Here is a 24431-nt window from a genome sequence, read left to right on the forward strand (position 1 = left end):
AGTCACATGACTGGGCCATCCTGTCATGTCAGTGATGTCACTTGGCAGGACTGCCATTGCATTCTTAATTCTATAACATCTGAGATTAAAATCTATGGAATTACAACCAACAAGCAGTCAAACACCTGATCAGATGCTCCTTCATCAGGCTGAGAAGAATCAATCTAAACTGGGATGAAGAAAATTAACTGAGAGGAGAAACCTCCTGATTGGATGACATGGACCCACCTGATCCATGTCAGCCTTGTTGGAGCAGAAAGAGGTGGATCAGAGGAATCAGTGGATCAAGACTCAGGTGGCAGATGAAGAATCTCTGTATTCACAATGGAGTCAGAGAAATCTTCCAACGTGAGAGAACGTGACAGACCATTTTATACTGAAGACAGGCTGTGTGTGTGTGTGTGTGTGTGTGTGTGTGTGTGTGTGTGTGTCCCTACTGACTGGAAACTGAATAATAACCAGACTAACTTTTATCTTTGACCAAGTCTGGTTGACTCACTAAATTCATAACTCAAGTGATTATTTAATTAATGAACAGAACATTTGTCTAAAGTCATGATCAAATTCATGTAAAATCTGAGCAACGAGGGTTTGAAAATGTTCCAATGAGCCAAACCAATGTTGACAGTTAAAAGAAGCCAATGTGGGAGGATTCTTTCTGTCTCAGCAGTAAAGACCAATCCCACAGCGCCAACCAGGTTGATTGCAGGTGATGTCAAGTGGTATTTAGAGGAAGCTCCTCATTGTGTTTGGTTCCATGGTGGAATGGTGAGCCCTCTGGACTCTGGGTCCAGTGATCCCAGTTCAAGTCTCAGAAGGACCTTCCTGTCTGGAATGTGTCCCATGTAACAAACTGATCAAGAGATGTTACGTGGTTCAAATGTTCTGGTTCGTTTCTTACTGCCATGAACACAGACTGTGTGTTTAATGTTAACAATAAATGCAACAACTAAGGAGCCAGTAGCTCCTGTGGAAAAAAAATTCTACTTTGTCAGTGAATTAATTCAGTCTGCAACTTTCAGTGTCTGTCAGGATGGCCGAGCGGTCTAAGGCGCTGCGTTCAGGTCGCAGTCTCTCCTGGAGGCGTGGGTTCGAATCCCACTTCTGACAAAGGACATTTTCTCCACATTCCTATGCATCCACAGTGGTAAATTCCAAACCCAGTTGAAGCTGCTCTCCACTGATGGGAGTGAGTGGTTGAACTGGCAGCAGAGGAGGCAAAGGAGCTTCCCTGTGATGGTCCAACATCACCTGGTTTCCTCCAACATGGAGCAGCCACCAAACTCTAACTTCAATGTTGGATCAAAGTCTGCTGAAGAAATGTGTTTTCTTTCAATTCACATTTTGTCCATTAACTTCATAATCAGAGACTCCATCTCATCACATGACTAAAGTCTGGGTTCTGTATTGGTGGTAAAATATCCTTCCATGCCCCTCACTAGTTTGCACACAGAAAAGCATATTTTACTGGTTTCAGATCTCTTAGCTTGTTCTCTCTCTTAAACCTGCTGAGGCAGCTTTCATTGTGTGATTCATTTTAAAATATAAATATGGAACAGAACCATTGGAATCAGATGTCAGGACATTTGAAGGAATGTCAATCTCCTGTTGAAATGTTGCAGTGTGCAGCTGAGGCTCTCTGGCAGTGGCACCAGGAGCCCCAATGGCAGAACCTGGACCCTCCTGGAGGAGAACCACAGGTGAGGGCCTTCTTGGCTCTAAATTGATGGAAATAAAGTGTCTGAGGCTGTTAGCAGCCATGAAGTTGATCTGGTTGGCACTGGTATTTGTTCTTGCTGCAGCTCAGGAGTGATTCAGGAGAAGAGTTTCAGAACAGCCCAGGTTGGGGACTGGAATTCTAAAATTTCCCCTGGAACCAAACAACCTTGGAGGGTAAAAGCTCCAATCATAGCCACTCAGATGCAGCAGCAGAAGAAGCTGTCATCCACCCTGACAGTCAGAGCATCAAGTCAAGAAAACATCACCATCTTGTAGTTCCAAACCTTCACCTGTCAGATTCAGCTACTTCTGATTGTGGGACTTTAAACTTGAACACAATGGAATTTGGACAAGGAGTTTTCCTTCCAGTCCAAACATCATCGTCCAGCCTCCAACCAGAGGTCCATCAGTTATCATGGAGCCACAGGTGGAGTCTGGATTCTTTTCAAGAAGGAGACGGCAATGACAGTCCTGCCAAGTGACATCACTGACATGACAGGATGACTTCAGTCATGTGACTGGATGACTTCAGTCATGTGACTGGATGGCAGTGCAGATTCCAATGTAGAGGTTGGGGAAATAGTCTCTGAGAATCCAACTTGAAGCCACGCCCTCCTTGTTCTTCAAAAACCCAAACAGCGACCATCAGTCTCCCACCAATCCTGTACTTGGTTCAATGTTGCTGTTCCATTTTGCAGCATTCATCCCCTCATTCTGGAGGCTTTAACATGAAAATGAAAATGCTGAGAGACACAAATGCAAATCAGGGTATTTGACCAGAGGTGACATATCTTTTAATGCCTTTCTTGTTATATTTGTTATATATGTTCTGTATGGTTATATTTGTTATGGTTGTTATGGAGTTTATGGTTATTATCTCTGTTTCTTGTGTCTTTGTCTTTGTTGTCCTCCCCTTCGTCCGTCCTGGATTTTTGACCTTGGTTGCAGGAAGCGTGTGACCTCAAGTCCTTTTTCTGTGTTGCTGAACGTAGAGCCTTGCTTCATTGTGCTAGCTAAAGTGTGATCCTCCCTGCTAATTCCTTATTTCGTTGACTAATTACCCACCAAAAATTAATACCTACTTGCTTTATTTGGCTGAAGTTTAAAAGACCATCATTCTGGTAGCAACAGTCTTTCTGCCTTGTAAATTCTCCACTCCAAGCTAACGATGGCTTCTCCCTCTTGTCCTCCTCTCTCCTGCTCAGAGTGCCACATGTTTTCTTCCTCCTCTGCCTCCTTTAGTGATACTGATAAGTGTGTTAAATGTAGTTTTCTTGTTGTGTTGGAGGTGAGGCTTATGGTGAGGCTGAATTGGACCTGCAGCGGCTCTGCACCAAAAGCTGCGAGAGCTAGCCAATGCTCACTAGCTGGTGCAGACCAACTTAGCTTAGCTCCTGGCTTAGGCCCAACTAGCGCTCCCCCAGAAGCTCCCAAGCATCTGGGAGAGCGCCAAGAAAAGTTGGGCCTAAGCTAGGATATGCTTGCTCATGAAGAATTGTTGGGTGTAAATTCATTTAAGGAGTGTTGAACTGGACCTGTTCTACTTGTAAAGTGTAACTTTTGTTATTTGGTGCTTTACAGGGTGATGACTTGCTGGGGACACTTTATCACAGCAGTGGACAAACATCAGCATTCAACACCCAGCAGCTCCTCTGATCAACAGAACAAGTTAAAGTATTCTGAGAAGGAGGGCATCGATCCCTCTACTGCTCACATGCTAAGCTAGCGCTCTACCATTGGAGCTAATTCCCCTGTTAAGGAGCACAGCAGATAATGCACCTTGACCTTCATGCATGGTTTAATGAGCGTCACCAGTTGAAGCTTCTCTGGTTGACCAATGTAATGGAGACCAAGGGTTCCATGACATCAATGATTAATTGAAGGTAGCATTTGTCTTGGTATTAAGAGTTTATGTAAATTAGAGGATCACACACATGTTAATGGTGAGGTTTATTGAATCAGCAAACAAGTGAAACATTTTCTATGCCATGTGTTCCAGGGGGGGACCTGGGAAGCACAGGGGGACCGGCCATCCTGCCTGTGGAAAATGAAGACCCCAGTGTCAGTCAGTGGTAATCACTGTGCAAGGCCTGGTATTTAGTGTTGATCTAGTTTGTCTCATGTAAATGTGGCAGTTTCAGTCATCACGGTCAGTCCTCACCTCTTCCTGGTGGTTTCCTTAAAGGGGGTGGAGCCAAAAGGGGAGAGTGGCCCAAGGAAGCTCCTTAAGAGCTGTAGGTGCAAACCTTTGCTCCCAGATGGGGGAGGGGGTACAATCACAGACAAGGTTCATTGAATGATTATGTGGATGTATGACTGAGTTGGTGTAGTAGTCTGGAATCATGTATATATTTAGTCAGGTTAAGTTGTTGCTGGTTTGATGTAAATATTGATTGTAGAGCATGGTTGTGGTCTCACCTCCACTCTATGGGCCATCCATCGTCATCTTCTGCTTATTCCTTACTAGTAAGGGTCGCGGGGGGGGGCTGGAGCCTATCCCAGCATCTATGGGCGAGAGGCGGGGTTCACCCTGGACAGGTCGCCAGTCCATCACAGGGCCAACACACAGAGACGAACAACCATTCACACTCATACCTACGGTCAATTTAGAGAATCCAATCAGCCTCGTCCCCAAATTGCATGTTTTTGGACTGTGGGAGGAAGCTGGAGTATCAGAGAGGACGCACGCAGGCACGGGGAGAACATGGAGACTCCACACAGAAAGATCCCGCGCCCGAGCCAGGACTCAAACCCGGAACCTTCTTGCTGTGAGGGCACAGTGCTAACCACTGCACCATCCTGCAGGCCCGCTATGGGGGCTGGTCTGTCTAATTTCCTGCAGCCAGGAGGGAATTAAAGGCAGTCAGGGGTTTTTAATTTAAGTTGATGGTGTCTCATGCAATCTCTTTCAATACTCCAGTGGTGGTTTAAGTGAAGAAAAACATGGGTTAGTCAGTAGGACTCTGTGTGTGTGTGTGTGTGTGTGTGTGTGTGTGTGTGTGTGTGTGTGTGTGTGTGTGTGTGTGTGTTTCCATGCAGACTTTCCCTTGTGACAACCGATTTGATTTGGAAACCATCTCATCTAAATCTCCTCTCCAAAAACCCTCTTCTGCAACTTTGTACCCAAGTTGTCTCCTCATCAGGCACCACAGTATCCAGTAGGTTCAGTTCAAACAGTCATCAGTGATTAATGTTCATGTTCAATGATGAGGTTTTGATTTATTCTTCTAGAATCATTTGAACAAACCCTCCTCAACACTGTGAAGCCTTCATCTGACAGGAGGAGTTTCTTTTCCCAGTGATTCCACTGACAGTGAAAAGCTTTGTTCATCAGACTGGTCTGATAGGATCAACTACTGGTTGCTCTGGAGTGCAAACAGCAACCTGTCAGGAAACATTAGTCAGATCAAAGCCAAGATTAAAGCAAGAGCCTCCAGATCAAAGACAGAATTGATGATAATGTCATCAGGGGGCTTTGATAGTATATTTATTTGTACCTAGAATTCTGTCTTTGATCTCAGGAGGACATGAAAGAAACACAATTGAGGAAAGCAGAGGAGAACATTCAGCTTCATTAGAAACACTTGAACTGTTCAACGGTAGAATTTGTTTGAAACAGTTTACAACACTGAGTGACAGGATTGAAGAGGGAAGGTTTTCTACTTTAAATTTAATTCTAACTTTAAACTGAGCATGAACATTTTTAGTAGTTCATATTCTAACATACAGAGGAAGTCATGACATTCCCTTTTTTTTAACCTGTCCTGTTCAGGAAATGGAAATGGAAATTTAGCTGCTATGTTGAATCAGAAAAACCTTTTGAAGTCTACTTTTGCTTCAGTCAGGAAGTGGACTGTTGTTAACTCTCACAATGGTTGGTGATTCTGGTGGAAGAAAATATCCTTATGAACCTCTTTTTAACAGACACATATTTCTAAAGATGCAGGTTTATTTTATTTTTCTTCTTTTAGCAGAGGATGGTTTCGATCCATCGACCTCTGGGTTATGGGCCCAGCACGCTTCCTCTGCGCCACTCTGCTCTCCCATTGACGGAACAGTCCTTGTTTTAGGAGAGCATTATCTGTCTTTGTCTCTGCCCTGCTCTCCTGCTCTCTTTCCCCTCATTTAGTCCTTGACATGATCCATGCTCTACAGCTCTGCGGGTGGAATGAAGACCTGCGTCTGCTCTGCCCGTGCCGTCCTTCGTCTCAACCTAAATTGTTTGACCCACCTTTATAATGCTGCAGACAACACAACCAAACTGGCCCCGATCAGGATTTGACCGGCCGAAACATGCCCTAAAAACACCAAGAATAATATCCACCACCTTCTGAACGGCGCCTGGCCCGTCTCCTGCATCAGGGGCCGCCGCAGTCGCGCATCAGCTGTTCAACAGCTGTTCGCCGCAACACTCAATGAGACAAAGACATCGAAGCTCAAACTGCTGTTGAGGAAGCCGTGATCGTATAGTGGTTAGTACTCTGCGTTGTGGCCGCAGCAACCCCGGTTCGAATCCGGGTCACGGCAGCATGAGATAAATTTCTTTGTGTGTATTGATGGACACAAGCCACGCAGAAATTTCCCACAATGCAATAGGGCAGTGTTTGGTCAGTGCTGAGCAGGCGTCAGTCTGAAAATGATGTCACATTATTGTGTCATCACTTGACCAGACCCAAAAGTAGGCTCAGGTATCAGTTTCTTCTCAATGCTAACGTCTGCTAGCTTAGTCTGCTACTTTGATGGCTCTGTCTGCTCTAAGGTCCAGACCCCTGGATGTGGTGGTTCCTACCTGAACGTAGATTCTGTCAGCTCATGTTGTTAAATCAACTCACCAGGAACACCAGTAGATTTCAATGGACTGACAATGAGTCTCATTGAATGGTAAACATGTCAAATATGAAGTCATCACCTGAGGAGGTCTGCTGCTGGAATGAAGCTCCAGATATTCACAAGATATTCTAGATCTTAAAATAAAGCATTTTTATATTTGATTTCTTATTCATTCAGGTCATCCAGTCATGTGACTGAAGTCATCCAGTCACGTGACTGAAGTCATCCATTCATGTCAGTGATGTCACTTGGCAGGACTGTCATTGCCGTCTCATTCTAGAAAAGAATCCAGACTCCACATACAAGATGGTTGATGTTTTCTTGACTTGATGCTCTGACTGTCAGGGTAGATGACAGCTTCTTCTGCTGCTGCATCTGAGTGGCTAGGATTGGAGGTTTTACCTCCCAAGGTTGTTTGGTTCCAGGGGAAACTTCAAAATTCCAGTCCCCAACCTGGGCTGTTCTGAAACTCTTCTCCTGAATCACTCCTGAGCTGCAGCAAGAAAAAATACCAGTGCCAACCAGATCAACTTCATGGCTGTTTTTGTAGTGATTTGGTTCTAAACAAATAAAACTGACTTGACTTGATTTGGTGCCTCATGAGGAGAAAATTTGGGCACAAAGGTTGGACAAGAGTGTTTGTGGAGGGGTGTTTTTTTGTTGTTGTTGCAGTGTTGTAAGTCACTGTAACTGCAGCTGAATGATTGAACTTTCTCCAAATGTCCTCAACACGGTTTCCAATGACATCAGTTGTCACAAGAGGAAGTCTGCATGTAAACACACTCAGGTGTGCCCAGCTATTCTTATGAGAACATTCGATCAACTTCATTCTATGTGCAGCCTAACCTTAATCTTAATCTTAATCTTAACCAACTGAATCTTAATCTTTATTTGAAACTAAACTCAATCCAGACCTTCACTCTGAAAGAACTCACAAACTGCATTGCGCTGCATCAGGGCCGGTCTTTGGTCCCCATGAGGACGAGGACTCCTGATCAGTGTTGATGATGGAAATGGTCTCCAACACCATAAAACAAGAAATACACACACGTGTAAACACACACAGTGACCCCGCATGTCGTTTTTGCCCAACTTAAATTTTCATTCATTACCCAGAACCTCTCAAAAGCCCTGAAGAAAAATTGAATATTTGGAGTTTGAAAGCCATAAATCACATCCATATCATCTTGTCCATCTCAGTCTGACCTCATCTTTGTTTGTTGTTTTTTAAAGAGGGACAAATTGGTACTTGGTCAAAAAAGCACTGTGGGAAAATGATCCTGCTTTCAGGGAGGTCTTTGGTGAGTTTGCTAACAATGCAGAGAACCATGACGGTACCAAGCACAAGGCTGCTGCCCTCTGCATCACAGCTACACTTTGGAGTCTGTTTGAACTGAATGTGAAGGGTCTGACATCATCACACCAGTATGACAACAAGTGACCATGAACCAAAAGAAAACCTTCACTGATGAGTCCATGGATCTCATTGATCTGTGCCATTTCCTGATCTTCAGGTTCTGTCTTTGATTTCTTTCTTTGATCTCTAAATTCTGTGCTTTGGTTTCCTTGGTCAGTCTTTGAATTCTGGTTCATAATAAAAAAGAACTCCCAGCATATTTCTGCAGACCATAGATAGGGATTTTACCAACTGCACCATAGCAACCCTCTTGCTGTCTGCTGTTGTGCCATTGAAAAGTAAGACAGCCTGGCAGTCAACAAACTGGGCTCAACAGAAGAATGTCAACGAAAGATGGATTAAAGACCAGGAGGAAATGTAACCAACCTACAAAGATGGAGGGGAATTGAGACCCACATGTTTGCCATCCTTGATGAACTGTCCACTGGTGCAGGGGATGAGGTCATGGCCATGATCTGGGAGCCAGTCCTGGATGTTAAATGCCCTGATGATGGACAGTGCAGTGGCAAAATGTCTGGTCCACTGACTGAACTCTGCCACAAAAGAGGAACAACAGTCAGCAAGGAGTAGAAACGAAGAGGAGAAATGGAGAGAACAGAAAGAATGAGAGATCATGGAGGAAAGAGGCTGATATTTGCAAGTGTCCTGAGTACAACACAGCAATCTAGAGAAACCATGACCTGGATTACTGAGGACCTCCACTGGCAGTTCATTTCTGTTGATCATAGGGCCATGCTGGGTGAAGCAGGAATGAATCCTGGGACTGAGGTTGTGGAGCAATGGTCACCTTTCCTGCTGAAACTGTCAATTCTTCTGCTTGGTTCTCTCCACAAAACCAGTCCCTTAACGGAGCTCAAACCCCAGTTACAGCTGTGAGAGCCCAGAATCTGACACACTGGACCATCAGGAACAGCTTTGTGCTTTCAAACAACAGAGACGACACTCAAGGACTCAGGGAATGCAGGAATCTCTGGCCTCAGCTGACATGTTGAATTTCAGCAACACTTCATGATGCTGAGTTTCGCAAACCAATGAGAAGATGAAGGAGGCCGTCAACTCCTTCAAGCTCAACATCTCCACTGCTTTACCCAGGAGGTCAGGAGGTCAAAGCAGAACCTGCACCCCCCACCTCTGATGTTTACTCCACACAGAGATGAGGGGTCTGTTCAGAAGAGTGAGCTGGAGTCTGGGCAAGTCTTTTCATTCAGTCCCTGGTTGAAACAATTGTCTCCACCAACTTCAGTATGGGTCTGGACCTGCACAGGTTCCAATCCCTGTCTTGGTCCCAAGGGTTTGTTGAACCAGAGAAGCTTCAAGTGGTGACGCTCATTAAACCCTGCATGAAGGTCAACCTGCATTATCTGCTGTGCTCATTAGCAGGGACTTAGCTCCAATGGTAGAGTGCTAGCTTAGCATGTGAGAGGTAGAGGGATCCATGCCGTCCTTCTGAGAATACTTTAACTTGTTCTGTTGATCAGAGGAGCTGCTGGGTGATGAATGCTGATGTTTGTCCACTGCTGTGATAAAGTGTCCCCTGTTACTGAGATGTGGATGAACACCTGCTCAGGTCAAAGCTGCAATCAAACCAGGGACTCTGAACCACACAGTGAAGGAGTTTGTCATCAAGATTTATGGCAGCTTTGAAACTTCCCACCATCTCCTGAATGTGGAGCAACTTGTCCTGCCAAAACTGTCCCCTCTTCCATTCTTAATAACACCTGTCCTGACTGGCAATCAAGCTAGGCTGCAGCGGTGAAAGCACTGAATGCAGCCAGGATACACAATGACTCAGGATACACAGGAATCTGTTGACTCAGCTGGAGAAGCAGAGGGTCCACCAAGACCAGCAGACACCTTCATTCTTGATTCTTGATTTCAAGGGCAGCCCCTTGAGATGCACCATCTCATTTTGGAGGGGGTCCTGACAAATAATGACCAACAATACAACAATAATAAAAGTAGATTATATTTTCAACACAAGGACACACACATCATACACCCAGGTACAGGCCAACAATGTTCCCCAAAGCCCCCCCCCCCCCCCCACCACCACCACCACCACCACCACCACCATCCAGTATTATACAAAGTATGATCAGAGATCCCACTGCAGAATAAGAGTGGGCCTGTGTTCACATACTCATACATTTAAACACCCATCTCAATAAATACTGCTTCCATGCACCATTAAAGTACACAATGAATATTCATACACAAATATCCACATATTTACAGTACAGAGAACAAACAAGAACAAGTAGAGAGTGAATCCTGGAGAGAAAAGGGGAGGTGCATCAGAAACGAGAGCAGATGTTTGAAAATGCTTGATGATTTGAAGATGAGAAAGGAAGAGAGAGACCCAAGTGAGGAGGAAAGGTTGTTCCAATCTGATGGAGCTTTACATACAACCGGTCAAAGCAGGAGGCCGTCCCCACTGATCCTGGATCTGCTCGACGTTCCTGCCTGTTAAAAGGAAGGTGTTCATCACCACTGTTGCAGGATGTGCTGCTGATGGAGAATTGTTGGGTGTAGATTCATTGAAGCAGTTTGGTGCTGGACCTGTTGTACTAGTAAAGAGTCATGAGAGAACTTTTGTTGTGATTTGGTTCTAACAAATAAAAATGATTTGACTTGATTTGGTGCCTCAGGAGGAGAAAATTTGGGCACAAAAGTTGGACAAGAGTGTTTGTGGAGGTTGTGGATCAAAGTTCTATTTATATCCAACACATAAAATCAAACAATGTGAAGCAGGCTAATGAACAATAAATCAAATATAAAAATGCTTTATTTTAAGATCTAGAATATCTTGTGAATATCTGGAGCTTCATTCCAGCAGCAGACCTCCTCAGGTGATGACTTCATATTTGACATGTTTACCATTCAATGAGACTCATTGTCAGTCCATTGAAATCTACTGGTGTTCCTGGTGAGTTGATTTAACAACATGAGCTGACAGAATCTACGTTCAGGTAGGAACCACCACATCCAGGGGTCTGGACCTTTGGGCAGGCAGAGCCATCAAAGTAGCAGACTAAGCTAGCAGACATTAGCATTGAGAAGAAACTGATACCTGAGTCTACTTTTGGGTCTGGTCAAGTGATGACACAATAATATGACATCATTGTCAGACTGACGCCTGCTCAACACTGACCAAACACTGCCCTATTGCATCGTGGGAAATTTCTGCTTGGCTTGTGTCCATCAACACACACAAAGAAATTTATCTCATGCTACCGTGACGCGGATTCGAACCGGGGTTGCTGCGGCCACAACACAGAGTACTGACCACTATACGATCATGGCTTCCGCAACAGCAGTTTGAGCTTCTATGTCTTTACTGATTGAGTGTTGCGGCGAACAGCTGTTGAACAGCTGATGGGCGACTGAGGCGGCCCCTGATGCAGGAGACGGGCCAGGACCCGTTCAGAAGGTGGTGAATATTATTCTTGGTGTTTTTAGGGCATGTTCCCACCCATCTTCACGTGGGTGACAAAAATGGATTTTTTGTAAAGATTTCGGCGCGAGTTCGGCCTGTCAAATCCTGATCGGGGCCAGTTTGGTTGTGTTGTCTGCAGCGCCTGGCGCGCTCAGCGGGAGCGAGTCCGATCATTATAAAGGTGGGTCAAACAATTTAGGTTGAGACGAAGGACGGCACGGGCAGAGCAGACGCAGGTCTTCATTCCACCCGCAGAGCTGTAGAGCATGGATCATGTCAAGGACTAAATGAGGGGAAAGAGAGCAGGAGAGCAGGGCAGAGACAAAGACAGAGAATGCTCTCATAAAACAAGGACTGTTCAGTCAATGGTAGAGCAGAGTGGCGCAGAGGAAGCGTGCTGGGCCCATAACCCAGAGGTCGATGGATCGAAACCATCCTCTGCTAAAAGAAGAAAAATAAAATGAACCAGTGTCTTTAGAAATGCGTGTCTGTTAAAAAGAGGTTCATAAGGATTTTTTCTTCCTCCACAATCACCAACCATTGTGAGAGTTAACAACAGTCCACTTTCTGACTGAAGCAAAAGTAGACTTCAAAAGGTTTTTCTGATTCAACATAGCAGCTAAATTTCCATTTCCATTTCCTGAACAGGACAGGTTAAAAAAAAGGGAATGTCATGACTTCCTCTGTATGTTAGAATGTGAACGACTAAAAATGTTCATGCCCAGTTTTAAGTTAGAATTAAACTGAAAATACCGAAATCTCCCCTCTTCAATCCTGTCACTCAGTGTTGTAAACTGTTTCAAACAAATTCTACTGTTCAACAGTTCGAGTGTTTCAAATGAAGCTGAATGTTCTCCTCTACTTTCCTCAGTTGTGTTTCTTTCATGTCCTCCTGAGATCAAAGATAGAATTCCAGGTACAAATAAAGACACTATCAAAGCCCCCCTGATGACATCATCATCAATTCTGTCTTTGATCTGGAGGCTCTTGCTTTAATCTTGGCTTTGATCTGACTAATGTTTCCTGACAGGTTGCTGTTTGCACTCCAGAGCAACCAGTAGTTGATCCTATCAGACCAGTCTGATGAACGTAGCTTTTCACTGTCAGTGGAATCACTGGGAAAAGAAACTCCTCCTGTCAGACGAAGGCTTCACTGTGTTGAGGAGGGTTTGTTCAGATGATTCTGGAAGAATAAATCAAAACCTCATCATTGAACATGAACATTAATCACTGATGACTGTTTTAACTGAACCTACTGGATACTGTGGTGCCTGATGAGGAGACAACTTGGGTACAAAGTTGAAGAAGAGGGTTTTTGGAGAGGAGATTTAGATGAGATGGTTTCCAAATCAAATCGGTTGTCACAAGGGAAAGTCTGCATGGAAACACACACACACACACACACACACACACACAGAGTCCTACTGACTAACCCATGTTTTTCTTCACTTAAACCACCACTGGAGTATTGAAAGAGATTGCATGAGACACCATCAACTTACATTAAAAACCCCTGACTGCCTTTAATTCCCTCCTGGCTGCAGGAAATTAGACAGACTAGCCCATAGCGGGGCTGCACGGTGGTGCAGTGGTCAGCACTGTGCCTTCACAGCAAGAAGGTTCTGGGTTCGGGTCCTGGCTCGGGCGTGGGATCTTTCTGTGTGGAGTTTGCATGTTCTCCCCGGGCCTGCGTGGGTTCTCTCCAGGTACTCCGGCTTCCTCCCACTGTCCAAAGACATGGACATTAGGGGACGAGGCTGATTGATACTCTAAATTGACCGTAGGCGTGAGCGTGAATGGTTGTTCGTCTGTGTGTTGGACCTGCGATGGACTGGTGACCTGTCCAGGGTGAACCCCGCCTCTCGCCCGTAGATGCTGGGATAGGCTCCAGCCCCCCCCCCCCCGTGACCCTTACTAGTAAGGAATAAGAGGAAGATGACGATGGATGGCCCATAGAGTGGAGGTGAGACCACAACCATGCTCTACAATCAATATTTACATCAAACCAGCAACAACTTAACCTGACTAAATATATACATGATTCCAGACTACTACACCAACTCAATCATACATCCACATAATCATTCAATGAACCTCGCCTGTGATTGTACCCCCTCTCCCATCTGGGAGCAAAGGTTTGCACCTACAGCTCTAAAGGAGCTTCCTTGGGCCACTCTCCCCTTTTGGCTCCACCCCCTTTAAGGAAACCACCAGGAAGAGGTGAGGACTGACATGACGACTGAAACTGCCACATTTACATAAGACAAACTCGATCAACACTAAATACCAGGCCTTGCACAGTGATTCCCACTGACTGACACTGGGGTCTTCATTTTCCACAGGCAGGATGGCCGGTCCCCCTGTGCTTCCCAGGTCCCTCCCTGGAACACATGGCATAGCAAATGTTTCACATATTTGCTGATTCAATAAACCTGACCATTAACATGTGTGTGTGCCTCTAATTTACATAAACTGTTAATACCAAGACAAATGCTACCTTCAATTCATCATTTATGTCATGGAACCCTTGGTCTCCATTACATTGGTCAACCAGAGAAGCTTCAACTGGTGACGCTCATTCAACCATGCATGAAGGTCAACGTGCATCATCTGCTGTGCTCCTTAACAGGGGAATTAGCTCAAATGGTAGAGCGCTCGCTTAGCATGTGAGAGGTAGAGGGATCGATGCCCTCATTCTCCATTATACTTTAACTTGTTCTGTTGATCAGAAGAGCTGCTGGGTGATGAATGCTGATGTTTGTCCACTGCTGTGATAAAGTGTCCCCTGTTACTGAGATGAGGATGAACACCTGCTCAGGTCAAAGCTGCAATGAAGTCAAGTCATCACCCTGTAAAGCACCAAATAACAAAAGTTACACTTTACAAGTAGAACAGGTCCAGTTCCACACTCCTTAAATGAATTTACACCCAACAATTCTTCATGAGCAAGCACATCCTAGCTTAGGCCCAACTTTTCTTGGCGCTCTCCCAGATGCTTGGGAGCTTCTGGGGGAGCGCTAGTTGGGCCTAAGCCAGGAGCTAAGCTAAGTTGGTCTGCACCAGCGAGTGAGGGTTGGCTAGCTCTTGCAGCTTTTGGTGCAGAGCCGCTGCAGGTCCAATTCAACCTCGCTAAGCCTCACCTCCAACACAACAAGAAAACTACATTTAACACACTTATCAGTATCACTAAAGGAGGCAGAGGAGGAACAAAACATGTGGCACTCTGAGCAGGAGAGAGGAGGACAAGAGGGAGAAGCCATCATTAGCTTAGCCTGTTTACAAGGCAGAAAGACTGTTGCTACAAGAATGATGGTCTTTTAAACTTCAGCCAAATAAAGCAAGTAGGTATTAATTTTTGGTGGGTAATTTGTCAACGAAATAAGGAATTAGCAGGGAGGATCACACTTTAGCTAACACAATGAAGCAAGGCTCTACGTTCAGCAACACAGAAAAAGGAGTTGAGGTCACACGCTTCCTGCAACCAGGGTCAAAAATCCAGGACGGACGAAGGGGAGGACAACAAAGACAAAGACACAAGAAACAGAGATAATAACCATAAACTCCATAACAACCATAACAAATATAACCATACAGAACATATATAACAAATATAACAAGAAAAGCATTAAAAAATGTCACCTCTGGTCAAATACTCTGATTTGCATTTGTGTCTCTCAGCATTTTCATTTTCATGTTAAAGCCTCCAGAATGAGGGGAGGGGTCAGGGGCAGTTTACTGTGTTGTCTGCAAACTGAATTACAGGAAACCTGAACTTCCACTGTCAATGTATCCAACTGATTCATAATTTTTTGATCTATACATAGATAACTTGTAGTTATTGCCCACACACTCACACACACACACACACACACACACACACACACACACATTTTGTGAAACAACTCAGGAGACATTAGGTGTTTTACTTCGAGGGATTCATTCATGATAAATGAGCATGGAGGAGACCCAGTAATCATCAACACAAGCGTCACATGAGCAGGTCACCACCCACTTTTATTGATTGGTTCTTGTAAGAATCACTCCTAACGCCATCAGGATGTCATTTTTTGTCCTGCCCTGTCTCAACTGTTGGAGCACAGCGACAGCCTGAACTCTGCCACTACCTTATCCCTCCCTAACAACCTCATACAGACCCACTATCTGGACTAGCCTGACCCCCCTGACCCTCAGTCACTCGTAGCGCCTCCCACCGGAGGGAATAGGAGCATCGGTGAGCTCTGACTGTTGGGATGCACATCCATGTGATGGAAGAGCTGTTTTAAACAGGGAATCATTTGACCTCTTGACCTGTGTGGGCAGGTACAGAGGGACGATTCCATCATGAACAATAATATTACTAAACAAATGGGTCTTTAGCTTCTTTCTGAAGGCGTCCTCAGCGTCCTCATGTCCAGTGGGAGAGCGTTCCAGAGTCTAGGAGCTGCAAACTGGAAGGTTCACTCTCCTTCAGTGAGGCTGAATCCCTGTGGTCAGGGAGGATAAGGGACCCCACAGGTATCACTAAAGTGCTTTAGACTGCAAAGCACTCAGCTAATCAAGCTGGGATCAACTGCTGTGGTGATCAAGGTATCAACATATAGAACAAACAAAGAAAACAAAGTTGAGGAAAAGCACACAAAGAAAAAACTATGAACATAAACAGAACATCTTCTACACCAGATGTCACACGGCTCAGTAGACCTCTGGTTTGACCCTTAGCAGGTCCAGTCTCCAGGGTGCCCCCATCATTCTGCTTTTCAGTTGCAGGATATGCAGCAGAATCCCGTCGCTCCTCTGCAGAAGAACATATGAGAGCGTCTGCTTGCTCTTCTCTGGCTGGACGTAGGGGAGAGTCTGCTTGCTCTTCTCTGGCTGGACGTAGGGGAGAGTCTGTTTGCTCTTCTCTGGCTGGACGTAGGGGAGAGGCTGTTTGCTCTTCTCTGGCTGGACGTAGGGGAGAGTCTGCTTGCTCTTCTCTGGCTGGACGTAGGGGAGAGTCTGCTTGCTCTTCTCTGGCTGGACGTAGGGGAGAGTCTGCTTGCTCTTCTCTGGCAGGACGTAGGGGAGAGTCTGTTTGCTCTTCTCTGGCTGGACGTAGGGGAGAGTCTGCTTGCTCTTCTCTGGCTGGACGTAGGGGAGAGTCTGCTTGCTCTTCTCTGGCTGGACGTAGGGGAGAGTCTGTTTGCTCTTCTCTGGCTGGACGTAGGGGAGAGTCTGCTTGCTCTTCTCTGGCAGGACGTAGGGGAGAGTCTGTTTGCTCTTCTCTGGCTGGACGTAGGGGAGAGTCTGCTTGCTCTTCTCTGGCTGGACGTAGGGGAGAGTCTGCTTGCTCTTCTCTGGCTGGACGTAGGGGAGAGTCTGTTTGCTCTTCTCTGGCTGGACGTAGGGGAGAGTCTGCTTGCTCTTCTCTGGCTGGACGTAGGGGAGAGTCTGTTTGCTCTTCTCTGGCTGGACGTAGGGGAGAGTCTGCTTGCTCTTCTCTGGCTGGACGTAGGGGAGAGTCTGCTTGCTCTTCTCTGGCTGGACGTAGGGGAGAGTCTGTTTGCTCTTCTCTGGCTGGACGTAGGGGAGAGTCTGCTTGCTCTTCTCTGGCTGGACGTAGGGGAGAGTCTGCTTGCTCTTCTCTGGCTGGACGTAGGGGAGAGTCTGTTTGCTCTTCTCTGGCTGGACGTAGGGGAGAGTCTGCTTGCTCTTCTCTGGCTGGACGTAGGGGAGAGTCTGTTTGCTCTTCTCTGGCTGGACGTAGGGGAGAGTCTGCTTGCTCTTCAGAAGTTTGCTGGACCTTCACTTGAAGGTTATGATTTTCCTCTTTCAAACAGCTTTTTAAATCATGAAGATTTCCCAGGATTTCCCTCTGAGCACTGCTCCTTTTCTTCTTTTGTGTTCTCACTGCACATAGAAGACTCTGAACTTCACCGTTCAGACTGTCACTCTTTGTGGGGTCCTGGTCCTTCCTTGATTCAAGGTGGGCCAACTCTGCAGTGAAGGTCTCTGTCTCCTGAGATGCAGTAGAAACTCGTCTCCTCAAACATCCATTTTCTTCCTCTCTCTACTCACTCTGGGACCTCAGCTGTTCAAGAGTCGCCTTCTTCTCAGTGAGTTCTTGTCTCATTTTTTTCTTCTCTGCTTGGATGGAGTTGAGCTCACACTTGAGGTCACACTTCTCCTTGTAAACCATCTTCACCTGAAGCTGAAGATTGTGGAGTTGTGTGTTCAGGTCTCTGATCTTAGTCTGGTTCTCCTCTCTCACAGATTCAAGGTTGCCCACCATGGCAGACATGTTCTCTACCAGCTGATATGCAATAATCTTCTCTTGTCCAAGACTAGAAACCTGTCCCCACAAATTCTGGTTTTCTGTCCATCTCTTGTCACACAGAGACTGAAGCTGATCAAGTGCACTTTTCTTCTCTGTCAGGTCTTCCTCAAGACATTTCATCTCCACCTGTTCACTCTCCCTCAGAGACTGAACCTGGGTCAGCTCTTTTCTGAGCTCATTGTTCTCTCCATCAACCTTCCTCCCCTCACACTGAAGACTGTGGACTGTTGCGTTCAGATCTTCTGTCTGAGTCTGGTTCTTGTCCTGGACCGTTTGGAGGTTGGCCACCACAGCAGTGAGGTTCTGGAGCTCCTGGATTGCTCTTTTATTCTCATGTTCAAGAGTAGAAACTTGTTCCCTCAAATTCAGGTTTTCTGCCTGTGTGTTGTCACACAGAGACTGAAGCTGCTCAAGGGCAGCTTTCTTCTCAGTCAGGTCCTCCTGCTCTGTCAGCCTGAGAGATGGAGGAGCAGGATCACATTGACCAGGATCATTCAGTGGATAAATCCAGCTCCTACTGAGATCCACCAGATCTCTGAATGCTCCAACTACACAATCCAATGGAGTCATAGCCTTCTGTTCTGGGTTGATCTGAAGATCTTGAGCCAGACTAAATCTCCTGGAACTGTCAAGTCTTTAAAGACCAAAACTGCCCCATAAAAGTGGAGTCTGGATTCTTTTCTAGAATGAGACGGCAATGACAGTCCTGCAGAGTGACATCACTGACATGACTGATGACTTCAGTCACATGACTGGAGGACAGTGTAGATACCAATGTAGAGGTTGGGGAAATAGTCTCTGAGAATCCAGCTTGAAGCCACGCCCTCCTTGTTCTTCAAAAACCCAAACAGCGACCATCAGTCTCCCTCCAATCCTGTACTTGGGTTCAGTGTTGCTGTTCCATTTTGCAGCAGTAGGTGTCGCTGTGATACCAGGTTCAGTTCAAGATTCCCAACTCCAGCTCATATTGGTGACCTCAGTACCAGGGTAAAATGGCGCTTCAGTGGATCATGTGATCAACTCATGTCTGTCCTCACTGCTCCACAGGTCTGTCAAATGTTCTGTAAAATACTTGGACCCAGCAGAGCTGCTAGATTAGGAGTTGATGGAGTCGTTGCAGATACCAGGGTCCAAAGTCCAGCTTGAACCTGGTTTGTGCAGCTCTTTGTCAAGCTAGCAGCCATTCTTTTCACTGCCAAGCTAAAGTGACTTCTGTCAACAAAGGTCAACATACAAAAGGATATTTCTACTGGCAGTTGAAGATTTTGATCAAACTCCTTTTTCAGAGCTGGAACCTTCCTCTTGTGTCAGCTTTCTGTTCCCATCTCTATGGTAACGGTCAGTTTTGACCCACGTCTTCAATCAGCTGTCAAATAAACTAAAACAATTTTCTATCCTCCAAGTTGTTTCCATCTCTTGGTGACCTTGTTAGGCTTCCTTATCCATGGAAATATTGGTTTGAATATTTAGTTGTGGGCCTCTGGACCTTTTTTTAGTCACTAAACCCTCGATTTCAGTTAAAAAAATGGTAAAATGAACCTCAAGAAAATCCTAGAAATAAACCAAAGGTTGCTGTGTTTCCTGACCGTTACTGAGGGTGTTAGAACACATCTCTGACATGGACTGGTTTGATTTAGTATTCATTTTAATATCATTAACTATTGGAACATCAATGGTGTTATGGGTCAGTTTCGACCCTCATATATTTACTTCAAGAAAAAGAGAAAGAAGTCTCTTTTTCAGCAACAGAACTTTAATACAAACACAAAATGAAAAGCAGAACAAGCCAGAACCCAAAATGTGGATTTGGAAGGTCAACAAACAACAACCAGTCAAGCAAACCAAACCAACAGAAACCACTTACTGGTTCAAAACCAGTAAAAAACAAAAACAGAGGAAAAGTCTCTGTGTGTAAGAACATGCATGTGTGTGTGTGTGTGTGTGTGTGTGTGTGTGTGTGTGTGTGTGTGTGTGTGTGTCAAATACTGACCCACTTCTTTTGCCAACATGAGCCCACAGTGGTGGTGTCTCCAAAGAGGTGGAGCTCTGTCCTTCACCTGCTAGGTTCCAGCAGGCAGCTCAGGTCTAGTTTTCTTCACTGAGCCACCATGATGAGTTTCCTCTGAGAAGTTCTTGTCCAATGTCCCCAGTCTGAGACCCCAGCTCCACCCCATGGACAGCCTCCTGGATGATGTCCTCAAGCAGCATCCCTGTTTGTCTCCTGACTGCAGCTGGATGCCCTCAAAACCCTTAGACAGAGACAACCAGCACTGGCATCATTTTAATGCCACTGTTCAACAGTGAATCTGCTGGTTTCCTGTTTTTAGGAGCTGATGGGAGCTGCACAGAGAAGCTCTTTGAGACAGGAACCATTCAGAGCTCCACCCTGCTTCTTCCAGCAGGATCCACAGATCCACCAACACACCAGCTGCCTGATGTCCATAGCCTATGCCAGTATCTTCAGGCGAGAGGCAGGGTTCACCCTGGACAGGTCACCAGTCCATCGCAGGTCCAACACATAGAGACAGACAACCATTCGCTCTCACAGTCACACCTACAGTCAATTTAGAGTCTGGATTAACCTGGTCCCCTCTTGATGTCTTTGGACTGTGGGAGGAAGCTGGAGTACCAGAGAGAACCCACACAGGAACAGGAGAACATGGAGACTCACACAGAGAGATCCTGTGCTGGAGCCGGGACTGGAACCAGGAACCTTCTTGCTGTGAGGAGACAGTGCTGACCACTGCACCACCGTGCAGCCCTGGATGGGACACATTCCCATGAAAATGCTGCTTTTATTGTGAGGCTTGGCCTCCAAATAGTCCACACATTCAACTCTGATGTCATCAGATCAGAAGGTGGCAGTGTTGTGTCTGTTTGTGTGTCTCTGGTCCCTCTTCCTGCCTCTGCTGTCTTCTTTCAGGTCTTCTTGATGATCCGGCTTCTTCTCCTCCATCGAGGGGTTGCTCTCACCGAGTGGAAGCCTTGTAAACCTGGTGATTCCAAGATGGCTGCTGCGTTCATTCCTCGTTACTGTTATGGTGTTGATTCACTACACGCCCACATTGTTGTGCTGATTAGAGAAAAAGGTTATGTTTCCATCCAAGTGTCCTGCATAACTCTCAGCTAGTAACTTAACATAAGAGGTAACTTGGTGTGCAGAGTAGAAAATACTTGAAGTGAGAAAATACTTGAAGTGGGAAGACTGAGAATACTACAATATGTGAGCCTGTGTACTTGAGCTTTGGCCTTGTTTCAGTGTCAGGAACCAATCAGAGCAGCCTCCTCCTGACTAAACAGCTCTACTCATCAAGCCCCTGACCCCAGACTCTTCTTGGTGAACTGATCAGAGATCAGATTAGTAGAGAAGCAGTGACACAAAGGGAAACTTCCTCATTCCTGAACGCAGCTTCATCAAACAGAGCAATGCTAACTGTTCACCTGCAGTGTTGTTCAAGAGGGGTGGAGAGAGCAGGGAGGAAGAGAGGTGGAGAGAAGAGCACGGGGTCTCCATCCAGGGATCTGCTGTTATTTTCTCAGCCCTCCTTCTCCCTTCCTTCCTGCTCACACACTTTGTCACATGGACACGTGTTATTTGTAAATGGAAAGCTGCCAGAGTTCAACAGGGCTGAGTTTTCTCTCCAGTTTGACGGCCAAATTTGGTCAAATAATTGGAGATGAAGAGGAAGAGAGCTTTGTATCGTCCACGTTTGTGAGGAAGATCTTTTCGTGCCATCACTGAGGAATCGCTCTCTTGATTTCTTTTGTTTTTGAAAGAAAGATATGGTCAGTTCCAAAAATTGGATCATTGTGATTGACAGGACCAGGCTCAGACACAGGACAGAAGCAGGGTTCACGGCAAGGGACGTTGATGTTCTTGTACTCCGAGCAGAGAAACCAAACGGCTGCAAACGTATCCACTAAATCTAGACTATCGGATAAAACTTTCAAAAACTCTCAGGGGCCAAAGAACACAAGACAGGCACGGCTGCATTAACAAGGTAGAGGCTGTGGCAGGAACTGTGCATCAACGGGCTGGAGTGAGCACACAAGGACGAGACAGGAGTGAAGGGTGGATGAGGCGTCATGAAGCCTGTGGACGCCATGACACTGTGTTACTGTCACTGAATACTGACACCTGCTGGACTGTAAACTTCCCTGCAGGCTTGACCGACTGAACTGACACTGATTTGATGACCCGTGAACACAATGAGATCATTGAAGTCTTTGCGTTCATACTGGATCGTTCCATGTCTTTGAACAATGGGACCATGATGTTAAAGTCTCAGTGAAAGTGATGGGAATGAGGACGCTTTGATTTTACAATTTTTATTAAAAAAAGAAGTTTTTCCAACGTTTTCAAATCAAGTCTGTTGGGTTTCTTGAAGCGATTTCTCCTGCCGTGGAGCTCCAACAGACGCGCGAACCAGAGGGAGGAAACCACGGCGTTTCACTGCTTTACATTTAGAATCTCACGCCAAGCCGGAGAAGCAGGTCCTGAATCAGTCACGTGGTCACTGCCGGCTGGAGAGGCTTCGGACGTCACCACATACGTCATCAATACGCGCTTCACAGAACGAGAAGAAGACGCGGGAAGCTTTGAACACCACAAGGAAAGAAGGAGAAGTCCGTGAACCCCCGGCCTCGGTCTTTGTCTCCTGAAGGCTGAGTGGCGCCGGTAGAACCTCAACATGTGCGCCGCGCAGCTGCTGCGGGTGTCGGTCCAGGAGCGGATCCTCGCCGCCGCTGAAGACTTCCTGCTGCAGCTGGGAGAAGGAGACTCAGCGGCTGGAGTCCCGGTGCTGAGAGCGCTGCTCACCGAGCGGCTGGCGGCGGCCGCGGAGCAGATCGGGGCTCTGCTGGAGGAAACCGTGGCGGAGTACGAGCGGGAGAACCGCCGGCAGAGGTTGCTGCTCGATGCCGTGCTGAAGCCCCGAGTCAGGCTGGACAGAGCAGGTGAGTCCCCCGGACCTGCTGGGCCCCTCATTCCTGGGTCCTGTTAAGAAGCCCTGCCTTAACAATCAGTAGCAGCGTGTTACCATTGAACTGAACCACAACAACACCTCGCCTGAATGACGTTCACACTGGATCACCAACTGCTGCTAACTTGTGGACCAGAATGTGAACCAGGCTCCAGCTGCATTGTTACCAACATAAAGGGAAGTTTTAGGAACTCAGGAAACAAAGTCGACCTGAAACAATTGGTTTATTTCCTGTTGTTACTGATTTAATTTAAAACCTTCAAAGAAATGCATACAACATGACAATTAACACCTCAACATCAAAACAGTCAGCACACACACACACACACACACACACACACACACACACACACACGTGTCAGCAGTCTCTCTGTCTCCTGCAGCAAGTCACATGATATCCAAATGAGTCCCGTCAGAATGAACCAATGTTACAGCAGCTTAAGGGGACAAAATCCAAAGGCAAACCTCCTGCAGACACCAGTGAAGCTCTGTTGTTTCATTTCAATGCAGTTTCAGTCCAGATCAGTGAGTCCAGAGCTGCTAGCTTGACAGCTAAACACGGAGCATCACAACACTCAGCAGGACCCTGGCTGGAGTCGTTCTGCCAGCTTGAAGTGACGTCACTCATGCAGCTCTTTGAGTGTCTCACTGGTTCAGACCTCCAGTGCTCCAACATGAACAGGAACCTTGAAGACCATCAACCATTCATCAACAGTATAGAACAATGAGAAGAGTTTCCAATTCTAAATAAAAGGCCATCACACTGTTACTACTACAATATTACAGTATTAGAGGTTTAGAAAGTTCACCAAATTAAGAGTAAAATGATATCATAGGCATTGACTCGGGTACATGTGGAATACAAATGCAGAGCCAGAAAACCTGGAGGGAACCCACGTAGGAACAGGGAGAACATGCAGACTCACACAGAAAGATCCTGTGCCTGAGCCGGGGCTTGAACCCAGAACCTTGTTGCTGTGAGGTGACAGGTTGAACCACTGCACCACTGTGCCTCCTATAATGGAAACTATACAGGCCTTTTAAAAAGTTATTTTTGTTCCATGCCCAGCTGGCCTGGGCTGGACCGGCCATTCAAGAATTGTCCCACTTTTCCCAGTGGAGAGGACGTCCCTGGACCCCACACACTGACCAGGACACTGGGAGGCGGCACTCATGCTAATGGTAGCCAGCAAGTGTCTCTGGTCTTGTTGTGTCTGTAATGCGGGCCATTGTGTTCCAACTGAGCAGGAATGTGAAAACATAGAAGATTTTAATAGCTGACGGCTATTTGGTGTTGTTAGAGTGGATAAACCTCACCTTGTGATTATGAATGGACAAAAACATTCAGTGATGGGGACCTGTGACCTTTGACCTGGGTGACCCAACGTTGATCCAAACATCTGAAGCCAGCGTTTCTGTTCCCAGTTTGCTGACTGGTCCTCAGTAGCAGGACGTCTCTTTTCATTGAGTTGATTTCTGTTTCTGTCTGTTGCTCCGCTGTTTCAGAGTCAAATGAAGAGATTTCTGATGTTGCTGTTGGTGTCCTGCAGATGTGGAGCAGCTGCTGGTGATTAAAGAAGAGGTTCCCCCTGAGCTGCAGGACCCAGAGCCCCCCCACATTAAAGAGGAGTGGGAGGAGCTCTGGACCAGTGAGGAGAGAGGGCAGCTTCAAGGGCAGGAGGAGGCTGATATCACCACGTTCCCCTTCACCCTGGTCCCTGTGAAGAGTGA

The 24431-nt window shown here is 46.2% G+C and overlaps 4 non-coding genes across 4 annotated transcripts; 3 read left to right on the forward strand and 1 right to left on the reverse strand.

The window, feature by feature from the left end:
* Window positions 1–1027: 1027 nt before the first annotated feature.
* trnal-cag (transfer RNA leucine (anticodon CAG)) lies at window positions 1028–1110 on the forward strand. The gene has a single exon. It is a non-coding gene; the product is annotated as a tRNA-Leu (tRNA).
* A 4577-nt stretch (window positions 1111–5687) lies between these two features.
* On the reverse strand, window positions 5688–5759 carry trnam-cau (transfer RNA methionine (anticodon CAU)). Its single transcript has one exon. It is a non-coding gene; the product is annotated as a tRNA-Met (tRNA).
* A 415-nt stretch (window positions 5760–6174) lies between these two features.
* Window positions 6175–6246, forward strand: trnah-gug (transfer RNA histidin (anticodon GUG)). The gene has a single exon. It is a non-coding gene; the product is annotated as a tRNA-His (tRNA).
* A 5528-nt stretch (window positions 6247–11774) lies between these two features.
* On the forward strand, window positions 11775–11846 carry trnam-cau (transfer RNA methionine (anticodon CAU)). The gene has a single exon. It is a non-coding gene; the product is annotated as a tRNA-Met (tRNA).
* Window positions 11847–24431: the final 12585 nt, after the last annotated feature.

Source organism: Aulostomus chinensis, chromosome 1, assembly GCF_037954235.1.
Source record: "Aulostomus chinensis isolate RoL2024-O1b breed Wild chromosome 1, RoL_Achi_v1.0, whole genome shotgun sequence".
NCBI classification, from domain to species: Eukaryota; Metazoa; Chordata; class Actinopteri; order Syngnathiformes; family Aulostomidae; genus Aulostomus; species Aulostomus chinensis.